This window comes from Scylla paramamosain, chromosome 27 (genome assembly GCF_035594125.1).
Source record: "Scylla paramamosain isolate STU-SP2022 chromosome 27, ASM3559412v1, whole genome shotgun sequence".
NCBI classification, from domain to species: domain Eukaryota; kingdom Metazoa; phylum Arthropoda; class Malacostraca; order Decapoda; family Portunidae; genus Scylla; species Scylla paramamosain.
Genome location: NC_087177.1, coordinates 11788121 through 11797026, shown reverse-complemented (window position 1 = coordinate 11797026; position 8906 = coordinate 11788121). Strand labels below are relative to the sequence as shown.

Here is an 8906-nt window from a genome sequence, read left to right as displayed (position 1 = left end):
CCCTAAATCCCTCTTCATGGGGCGCACCCACAGGAGACTTATTCCGCCCTCACAGTTTCTTATGCAAGCTGAAAACAACACTAGTATTCATATTAACCTTAATCCAGATGCTAGACCTGGTGTTTTCTTGCTTTCCCTAAGCTGGGATATCCAGGGCAAAGCAGAAAGGCGTGCCCCTGATAATAGTCTTGTCTAGGTCAAACAAACAATCCACACATTTCAACACACCACACACTATACTGGTACACGTTGCGCCGTACTGGACCATCTGAATTAATATCACGGATGAAGATAGCTTATTGCGCTCCGATATCCAGAAGTGATATGTTGATTAATATAAAATATCCTACGTACTCACCGATCAAGACTATATTTCTGTGAGTTTTTTACATCCATTCTGACATGTTTTCCTCATCCCGCGGGCACTTTTTTTAAGGCAGTTATCACGGCAACTACAACTCTGATAAAACAAATCCTATAATCAGCTGGATATACAATATTCGTGTAGCCAATGTGAAAACAACGTATAACAAGTAATATAAGCTCTTTCACACCAACGCAAATATTTGATATTCTAATTCCACTGAGTGTCACATTATTACATTATCATTTAAATTCCCAGAAACAGAAGGAATGGTTGGCAGGATGAAGGTGTCAATACTCACCAATACCGTGGTGGTGCTCCCATGCAGCAGTGTGTCACTCTGTAAAGGAAGTTAGGAATAAATCAGCCAATTGATCAATTAATCCAAATCAATTCAGCCGCGAGAAAACAGGAAAAGCTTTTTTTTCTTTTACAAAATTATATAACACCTCACAGTATGTGGAAAAAAAACTCATGAATTGCTCTTCAAGACATATGCGAAAACACAGTGAAGGTACACTTCACCAACATCACACAATAAATACGAAATGTTGTAAACATCGTCTGTATATTTACGTGAAACGCGCCAAACATTCTCCTCAGACCTATGTAAATGTACCAAACTGTCTATAGATTTATGTCACTTTTTCCTTGGGTTCTCATCTTCCTCCTTCTTCTACTCTTCTTCTTCTTCTTCGTCCTCTTCTTTTCTCATTTTGCTAGTATAACTTAAGTTTTCAAGTTTAAACATGTACGTTCTCCTCCAGAGTGTGCAAAACCCTCAGGGGATGGCGGATAAGCCCCGCATGCAACACTTCCTGCAGCATCACCTCGAGGACCCTGAGTACAGAGAGCAGCTGCAGTGGATGGACAGCAAGAAGCAAGTGTTTCGCGTGTTGTGGATGCACGCCGGCCGCGCCACCTTCGATAAGGGGCTCCACTGGAAGCTGTTCCACAAGTACCGCGAATATCGTGGTGAGGAGGCTGAAGGGGCGGGGTCTTGTGAGGGAATGAGCGAGTTGAGGGGCTACAGAGGAAGGACAGGAATGCAGTTCGGGACTACGTGGCTAAAAAAAGAAAAAAAAAAAAAAACGTTGACAACTCTGTGTTGTTGACAATGCAAAAAATAAATAAATAAATAGAAAATAAAAAATAAGATACTGGTTAATATGGTAAGGAAACTATTAACACCTCTATGATAGCACCTAATATAGCAAGAATACCATTGATAATAGAAGAAAACTGTTAAGAACTCTAAGATAGTAGTTAACAAAATACTATTGACATACTATTGACAATACAAAAAACAAAACAAAAAAAATATAGAGAACTGTAGAATGTCGATTGATATACTAAGAAAATTGACAGCTCTCACGTATCAGTCAGTATGATAAGAAAGTCGCCGAAAACGTTAAAAAAAAAAAAAAATGTTAAGAATTCTAAGATATCAGTTAAGATGCCAAGAAAATTACTAACATGGTGAGAAAAAAAAAAAACTATTGACAACTCTAACGTATCAATTAACATAACGAAAAAAAAATTGACAGCTCAAATATATCAGTTACCACTGCAACCAAACCAATGACATCGCAAGAAACTATTGAGAGCTCTAGAATATCAGTTACTATGGCAAGCAAACTGTTGACAACTCTAAGGTATCTATTACCATTCTTTTTATCGGAATAGTTATCATGCATTTCCTGTGGTTATGTGTATATCAGTACTAAGTAGAGAATTGCCTCCTTATCTCCTCCGACTATGCAACTTGCACGTTCTTGAAGGGTTCATAACACTACTATTTTCTTTTATACATCTTTCTTGAATTCTTATTTACTTTTCGTCCTATAAATCACGCTCTTCTTTCTTGTATTTATTTGTACTTATGTCGTATGAGTATGTTGTATTAATCATCAGTTTGTAAGAGGAGAGTTTAGACAAATTTATGGACAGGAATGAGTGACGGAGAAGTACCACATTGATCCCACTCCCAGACCAACCAGTAATGAGATAATGCAATCCTGCCATCTTCCTCAGGCCACAAGAACAACGAGGACCCCAAGCAGTGTTTCGGGATGGCTCTCAAAAAGTCCCCGTCGGTTACAATGATCGTGCGTGACACAGACGACGACTGGAGATATTACAGGTTCATCACAAAGGGCGACCGCATGGAGAAAGGTAAAGGTACATCCATAACAGAAGGCAAAAGCAAACTAATCGAGAATTACCTACGGTGTTTACAAACTGTTTAAACGTCACGAACACTAAAGACTCGAGAGGAGATTTTTACTTCAATACAGCAACTTGCACTTATTTGCAGAAACATTGATCTTTTCGTAATTTGAACAAATGTATGAAGATTTTTGCAATTCAACCGAGGATTCCACGACATGTTACGAGATCCAGTTTAAGAAATAAATGTTACTCCAAACAACACTGCACTGGAAGCTGAGTAATGGTGGCAGCAGCGGCCTCGGTGTGTGATAATGACGTAATCTTTCTATTACTTTCAGCTTCGTCGGGGCAAAGCAGGAGACAGAGGGCCGGAAACAATAGAATCTACCCAGCTCACCACACCATCCAAGCCACCGCTACAGTCCCCAGCCCCTACCCAACACATGCCAACAGCCAACCCAGAACTGCAGTTTGTATCCCCTACACACCACACACCAACAGCCAAACTTCCACTATAGTCTCTACCCCCTACCCATCACACCCCAACAGCCAAGCCAGAACTGCAGTTTGTACCCCCTACACACCACACACCAACAGCCAAACTTCCACTATAGTCTCTACCCCCTACCCATCACACCCCAACAGCCAAGCCAGAACTGCAGTTTGTACCCCCTACACACCACACACCAACAGCCAAACTTCCACTATAGTCTCTACCCCCTACCCATCACACCCCAACAGCCAAGGCAGCACATCCATCTCTTACCAAAACCGCCATGCCATCACCGAAGACTGCACTGCAATCTCTCCCTCTGACCCAACACACTCCAACACCCAAACTTCTACTATGGTCTCTACCTCTTACCCAACAACTTACGACTACACACCAATCAGCCTGCCACCCACGCCAACACCAGATTTAGATGCGCATTACTCCTTTCCCTTCGACCCAGACGACACCAAGCCACTTCCCGAGGACCTTTGGGACCTGGACATCGAGCCCCTTAAAGAAATCCACCAGTGTCAATCCTCTTCAGTGAATCAAGAAGCTCTGGACCACACCTTCCATCCGTGGCCCTGCTGGAAAAGTCTGGCTTCCTCTTCCTGTACTCTCTCCCCTCCCGAGGTCTTCCCGCTGCAGCACAGCCCGCACTGGGGTTCCTAACCAATTGTGCTTACCTTGATCTTATTTGACCGAGTCTTGTCCATATGTAGTACATGAGTTATGTGATTCACTAGTCTGTGTGTGTGTGTGTGTGTTTCTTTTCACTTCTTTTTCCTACTCCTCTTTCTCTTCTTCTTTTTATTCTTCCTCTTCTTCTTCTTCTTCTTCTTCTTCTTCTTCTTCTTCTTCTTCTTCTTCTTCTTCTTCTTCTTCTTCTTCTTCGTTTCTTCTTCTTTTTCTTCTTCTTTTTCTTCTTCTTCGTTTCTTCTTCTTCTTCTTCTTCTTCTTCTTCTTCTTCTTCTTCTTCTTCTTTTCTTCTTCTTCTTCTTTGGTTTTCCTTCTTCTTCTTCTTCTTCTTCTTCTTCTTCTTCTTCTTCTTCCTTTTCTTCGGTTTTTCTTCTTGTTTTTCGTCTTGTTTTTCCTTCTCGTTCTTTCTCCTTCTTCTTTTTCTTTTTCTTCTTCTTCTTCTTCTTCTTCTTCTTCTTCTTCTTCTTTTCCTCCTCCTCCTCTTCCTCCTTCCTCTTCTTTTTTCTTTTCTTCTTCCCCATCTCCTCCTCCACCCTCACACTCCACTTCGCCAGGTATTTCTTCCATCAGCGCACGTCAGTTATCTCTTTTCCACCATTTATCTACGTGCCTAGAGTCCCCACATGCCCCCACCCCCGCCTTACACACACACACACACACACAGACACACACACACACACACCGAGTCACTCACGCATTGTATTGCTCTTCCCGTCGCCTCCCACAATCAGATTCATTCAAGTGTTGTTGCTTTCTCTCTCCATCACACACACGTCAGTCATTTCCATCACCTGGCTGCAGTGTTGTTGCTATTTTAAGGCAGTCGTTCATAAAAGGTTTATTATTTATTTATTTATTTATTTATTTTGTTTTATTTTTTGTTTATTTATTTTTTTTATAGGAATAGTCCTCTTGTTGTGTGCAAAGTTTTCACGTCTTCTTCCTTGTATGTTTTGTTTGTCTGATTTTTTTTTTTTTTTACTTGGAATTGTATATTTGTCTCAGTTCTGTTCAGAATTCACTACTTCGTAATTATTCTTAAAGATAGATAAATAAGTCGATACACACACACACACACACACACACACACACACACACACACACACACACACACACACACACATAGAGAGAGAGAGAGAGAGAGAGAGAGAGAGAGAGAGAGAGAGAGAGAGAGAGAGAGAGAGAGAGAGAGAGAGAGAGAGAGAGAGAGAGAGAGAGAGAGAGAGAGAGAGAGAGAGAGAGAGAGAGAGAGAGAGAGATTATAAAGTTCCTATGTAGGCCTATATCTTATTCACATAGAAAACCAAAACACCTTTATTTTTTTGCAGATGACTTTATGATTTTACTTCCTAACCCACCCATTCTCCACCTTCCATTTCGATTAACAATATTTCGGACCTCTCTCTCCTCATTCCGTCCATACAGTACCTCAACCCTTCACCCAGTACCTCATTACCACACCAGATCCCTCACTCAGCACCTTATCCTAACTGGTCCCCTCAGGAACTCATCAAGGACCTGTGGTGATGCATGTCGCATAAGGGATATGACAAGGGTGACATAAACAAAATCCTCAGAGTCAGTAATCAGGATAGGATGAGAAATAACGGGTTCAAGCTTGAGTTAGTCAGTAAGAGTTAGGTTTTAAAAAGAGAGATAGGAAGAAACTGGTAATTGTAGTACGGTGGATGAATGGGATAGACTTATAATCAGGTTAGTGCAGCGTTAGGGAGCTTTAAAAGATTAGGCAACTTTATGGGTAGGGATGACTTTGGAAATAGGAAGGTTAGGTTTATACAGGGGCTGCCACGTGTAGGTAACATGGCTTATTGGTGCTTCCTTTATGTTCTTATGTAATCGCAGATGTGTGATTTCGTCTGCAGATCTACATTTACGATAGATTATTCGCAAACATGTCCAAAATCGGTCGGTATCCAAACTTCACCAGATCATCAAGTGTTAGTGAGAATAGAGTAAGTAAAAATAGACTTATGATTTCTTCTGAAGGACCAAAAAAGAGTGTTTATCCACTGTGAGACGGTTGCCTAATGACTGTATGTTTTGTAAGTTTTTGTATGTATATGTATATGGATGAATGATGTATAGCTGTATTATACGTAGTGCTACATGTCAAATTGCATCGTCCATAAAATTTGTATACCTATAGTAAACTACACCCACTGTATTGTTTCTTCTTGTACCTCGAGCGATTCGAACAAAAATTACGGTGATGATGATGATGATGATGATGATGATGATGGAGACAACCACAAGGATGATAATGAAGATAACGACGACCACGGCAATAATGATGGTGACTAGGCTATAAAAACAGTAAAAATACACCCAAATGAATATAAAACCTAATGATACTGGTGATGGTAGTGATGATAGTGAAGGCGGTGACTTACCCCCTCACCCACTAACCGCTCCCTAACCTGGAGACCTCTGAAGTGGTGAGGGGAAGTGCATAACGGTCACTACCTCACCCCTACTAGCCAGTGTTATAGAAGGCAGTAGTGTGTGTGTGTGTGTGTGTGTGTGTTAAGCAATAAGCTAAGCAACAGTGACCACAGTGACTCAGATGTGGAGGGAAAGAGAGAGAGAGGAGAGGAGAGAGGAGAGGAGAGGGAGGAAGAGGAGAGGAGAGAGGCGAGGGTTAAAAAGAGGAAAGAGAAGTGGAATGAAAAAAGACGATGGCTATGAATGACTTAATAGTAGTCTTGTGTGTGTGTGTGTGTGTGTGTGTGTGTGTGTGGCAATATTAATTCATCTCAATCATATCCATGGCCCTTTTTAATCCTTAAGACAGTAACTCCTTCAAAATATTCATCCCTTTACCCAACAACACTCTCTCTCTCTCTCTCTCTCTCTCTCTCTCTCTCTCTCTCTCTCTCTCTCTCTCTCTCTCTCTCTCTCTCTCTCTCTGGCATCCATCACCTACGTCACTCCCTCCTCTCGCCCCTTCCCTCCCCCTACCCTCCCCTCAACAAGCACCACATCCAGCACCTCCCCCACCCTCCCCCACCCTTAAGCCCTGACCAACCCCCTACAACAATGAGCCTCAACAGGGGGCAGTAATGAGCACCTTCCTTGTTATCCCTTACAGTCACTCAACGGCAGCAGGTGGTGGTGGTGGTGGTGGTGGTGGTAAGGCAAGTCATCTCTCGTCCCTATTTTTCCCTTTCCTTCTTTACTATTGTTATGTAACGTGAGTTCATTTTTTTTTTATCTTCTTTCTTCTTGTTGTTCTTATTCTTCTGCCTTTGCTTCTTCTTCTTCTTCTTCTTCATTTGTCTTTATCTTTTCCCCTCTTTTCTTCTTGTTCTTCTTGTTAGTTTTGTTCTTCTTGTTCTTCTTGTTCTTGTTCTTCTCTTTCTTCTTCTCCTCCTCCTCTTCTTTTTCTTCTTTTTCCTCCTTCTTTTCCTCCTCCTCCTTCTTCTTCTTCCTCTTCCCCCTACTCTCCTCCTCCTCCTTCTCCTGATACTACTCTCCTACTTTCCTCCTCCTTCTCTTCTTCCTCCTTCTTCTCCTACTCTTCATTTGTTTTACCATTCTCCTCTTCCTTCTCTCCTTCTCCTCCTCCTTCTCCTCCTCCTCCTGCTCCTCCTCCTCCTCCTCCTCCTTCTCTTCCTTCTCCTCCTCCCCCTCCTCCTTCTCCTTATGCTTCGTATTCTCAAATGTTTAAGAGTCTTAGTCTCGTAAATTTTGCAGTTCTTAGAGTTTCCAAGGGTGTTTCCATGACTCATTAGGCAACAGGTATTGTGCATCATGATTAGCAAAACCAACCATGAGAACCCCGAGTAATTATCTCTATGGCCTTTGAAAAGAGCCACAGTGTTTAAGAATAAAAGCCTATTATCTTCTCATTTCGCTTTCTCTCCTTCTACCTTGTAAGTTCTTTCTTTTCAAATTTCTCGAGCTGGTAAACTCTCTCTCTCTCTCTCTCTCTCTCTCTCTCTCTCTCTCTCTCTCTCTCTCTCTCTCTCTCTCTCTCTCTCTCTCTCTCTCTCTCTCTCTCTCTCTTGCCTACATACCTTAAGTTTCTTCTTCCAGACTTTTCCTCTCTTTCAAGCACTATTTCCTCCTCCCTTTCCAGCTCCCTTTATCTTTCTTTCTTCTTACTTTCTTCTTTCCCATAATTCTCAGTTATCTCACCTACGTACCTCTTCTCATATCTCTTCGTGTTTCCTTTTCCTCTTCCCATGTTTCCTTTCTCTTCAGCATTAGTATTCTCCTCCTCTCTCTTAGTCTTTTAATTTTTCACTCATATATTTTCCATTCATATTTCTCCTTTCAAAATCTTTCCTTTCTCAGATTCACAGTTTCATCTTCTCGTATTCTTTTTTCCACAAGTTTTCCTTTAATCTTTGCCAAACTTTAATGATATTTCCTCGCCTCCCTTTCCCCTTTGTCAAACTTCTTGCTTTTTTTTTTTTCCTCTCCTTTCTCCATTCCGTAGTTTTAACCTCCTTTTCTTCTTCCTCTACGTACTTTGTTATATTTTTTTTATCATCCTTTTCTTCTCACCCCTTCAGAGTTTATTTACCCAATTTTCATTTTTTTTACGATCCTTCTTTCTTTTTTTCCTTTTCCATTCTGTATTTTTTTCTTCCTTTCGTCCTTTCAAAGATTTTTTTTTTTGCTTCATCTTCTACCCATCCCCTCTTCCTCTCTTCTTGTTCCTATCTTTAATTTTCTTCCTTTCATCACTTTAAAAGTTTCTTAATCTACTACCTAAAATCTCCTGACTATTCCTTCATTATCTCTTGCCGTTCCTCCTTCTCCAGTCTGTATCTTTCTTTCTGTTCTTTATTTTCCTTCCTTTCCTCCCTACCTAAAATCTCTATTCATTAAATTCTTTCACCATCCCTTCTTTTTCTTTACAGGCTTTTTACTTTCCTTGCTTTTCTTTCCTCCCATCTAAAGCTTCCACCCTTTCCTTCACTCCTCCCTATCTTTAAAAAGCACTCCTTCATTCTTCATGTTCCCTCCTCTCTCCCTCTCTTCCTTCTTCCTGTCTTGATACCTCTAGTCACTACTCTTTCTCTTTCCCAAAGGCCTGTTTTTCCTCTCCTCCCACCAACTCTCAACAACACTTCCTTTACTGTAAAACTCTTCTTCCTCTCCCTCCTCTTTCCTCTCCCTTTCCCTAAAAATTCATTCCTGTATTACCGC

The 8906-nt window shown here is 41.2% G+C and overlaps 1 long non-coding RNA gene across 1 annotated transcript in view; it reads right to left on the bottom strand.

Moving 5' to 3' along the window:
- Positions 1-664: 664 nt before the first annotated feature.
- LOC135114216 (uncharacterized) overlaps positions 665-8906 on the bottom strand; it is a 52725-nt gene continuing 44483 nt past the window's right edge. Inside the window, exon 3 of the long non-coding RNA XR_010275438.1 lies at positions 665-704. This is a non-coding gene — a long non-coding RNA (uncharacterized LOC135114216). The remainder of the gene's footprint in view (positions 705-8906) is intronic.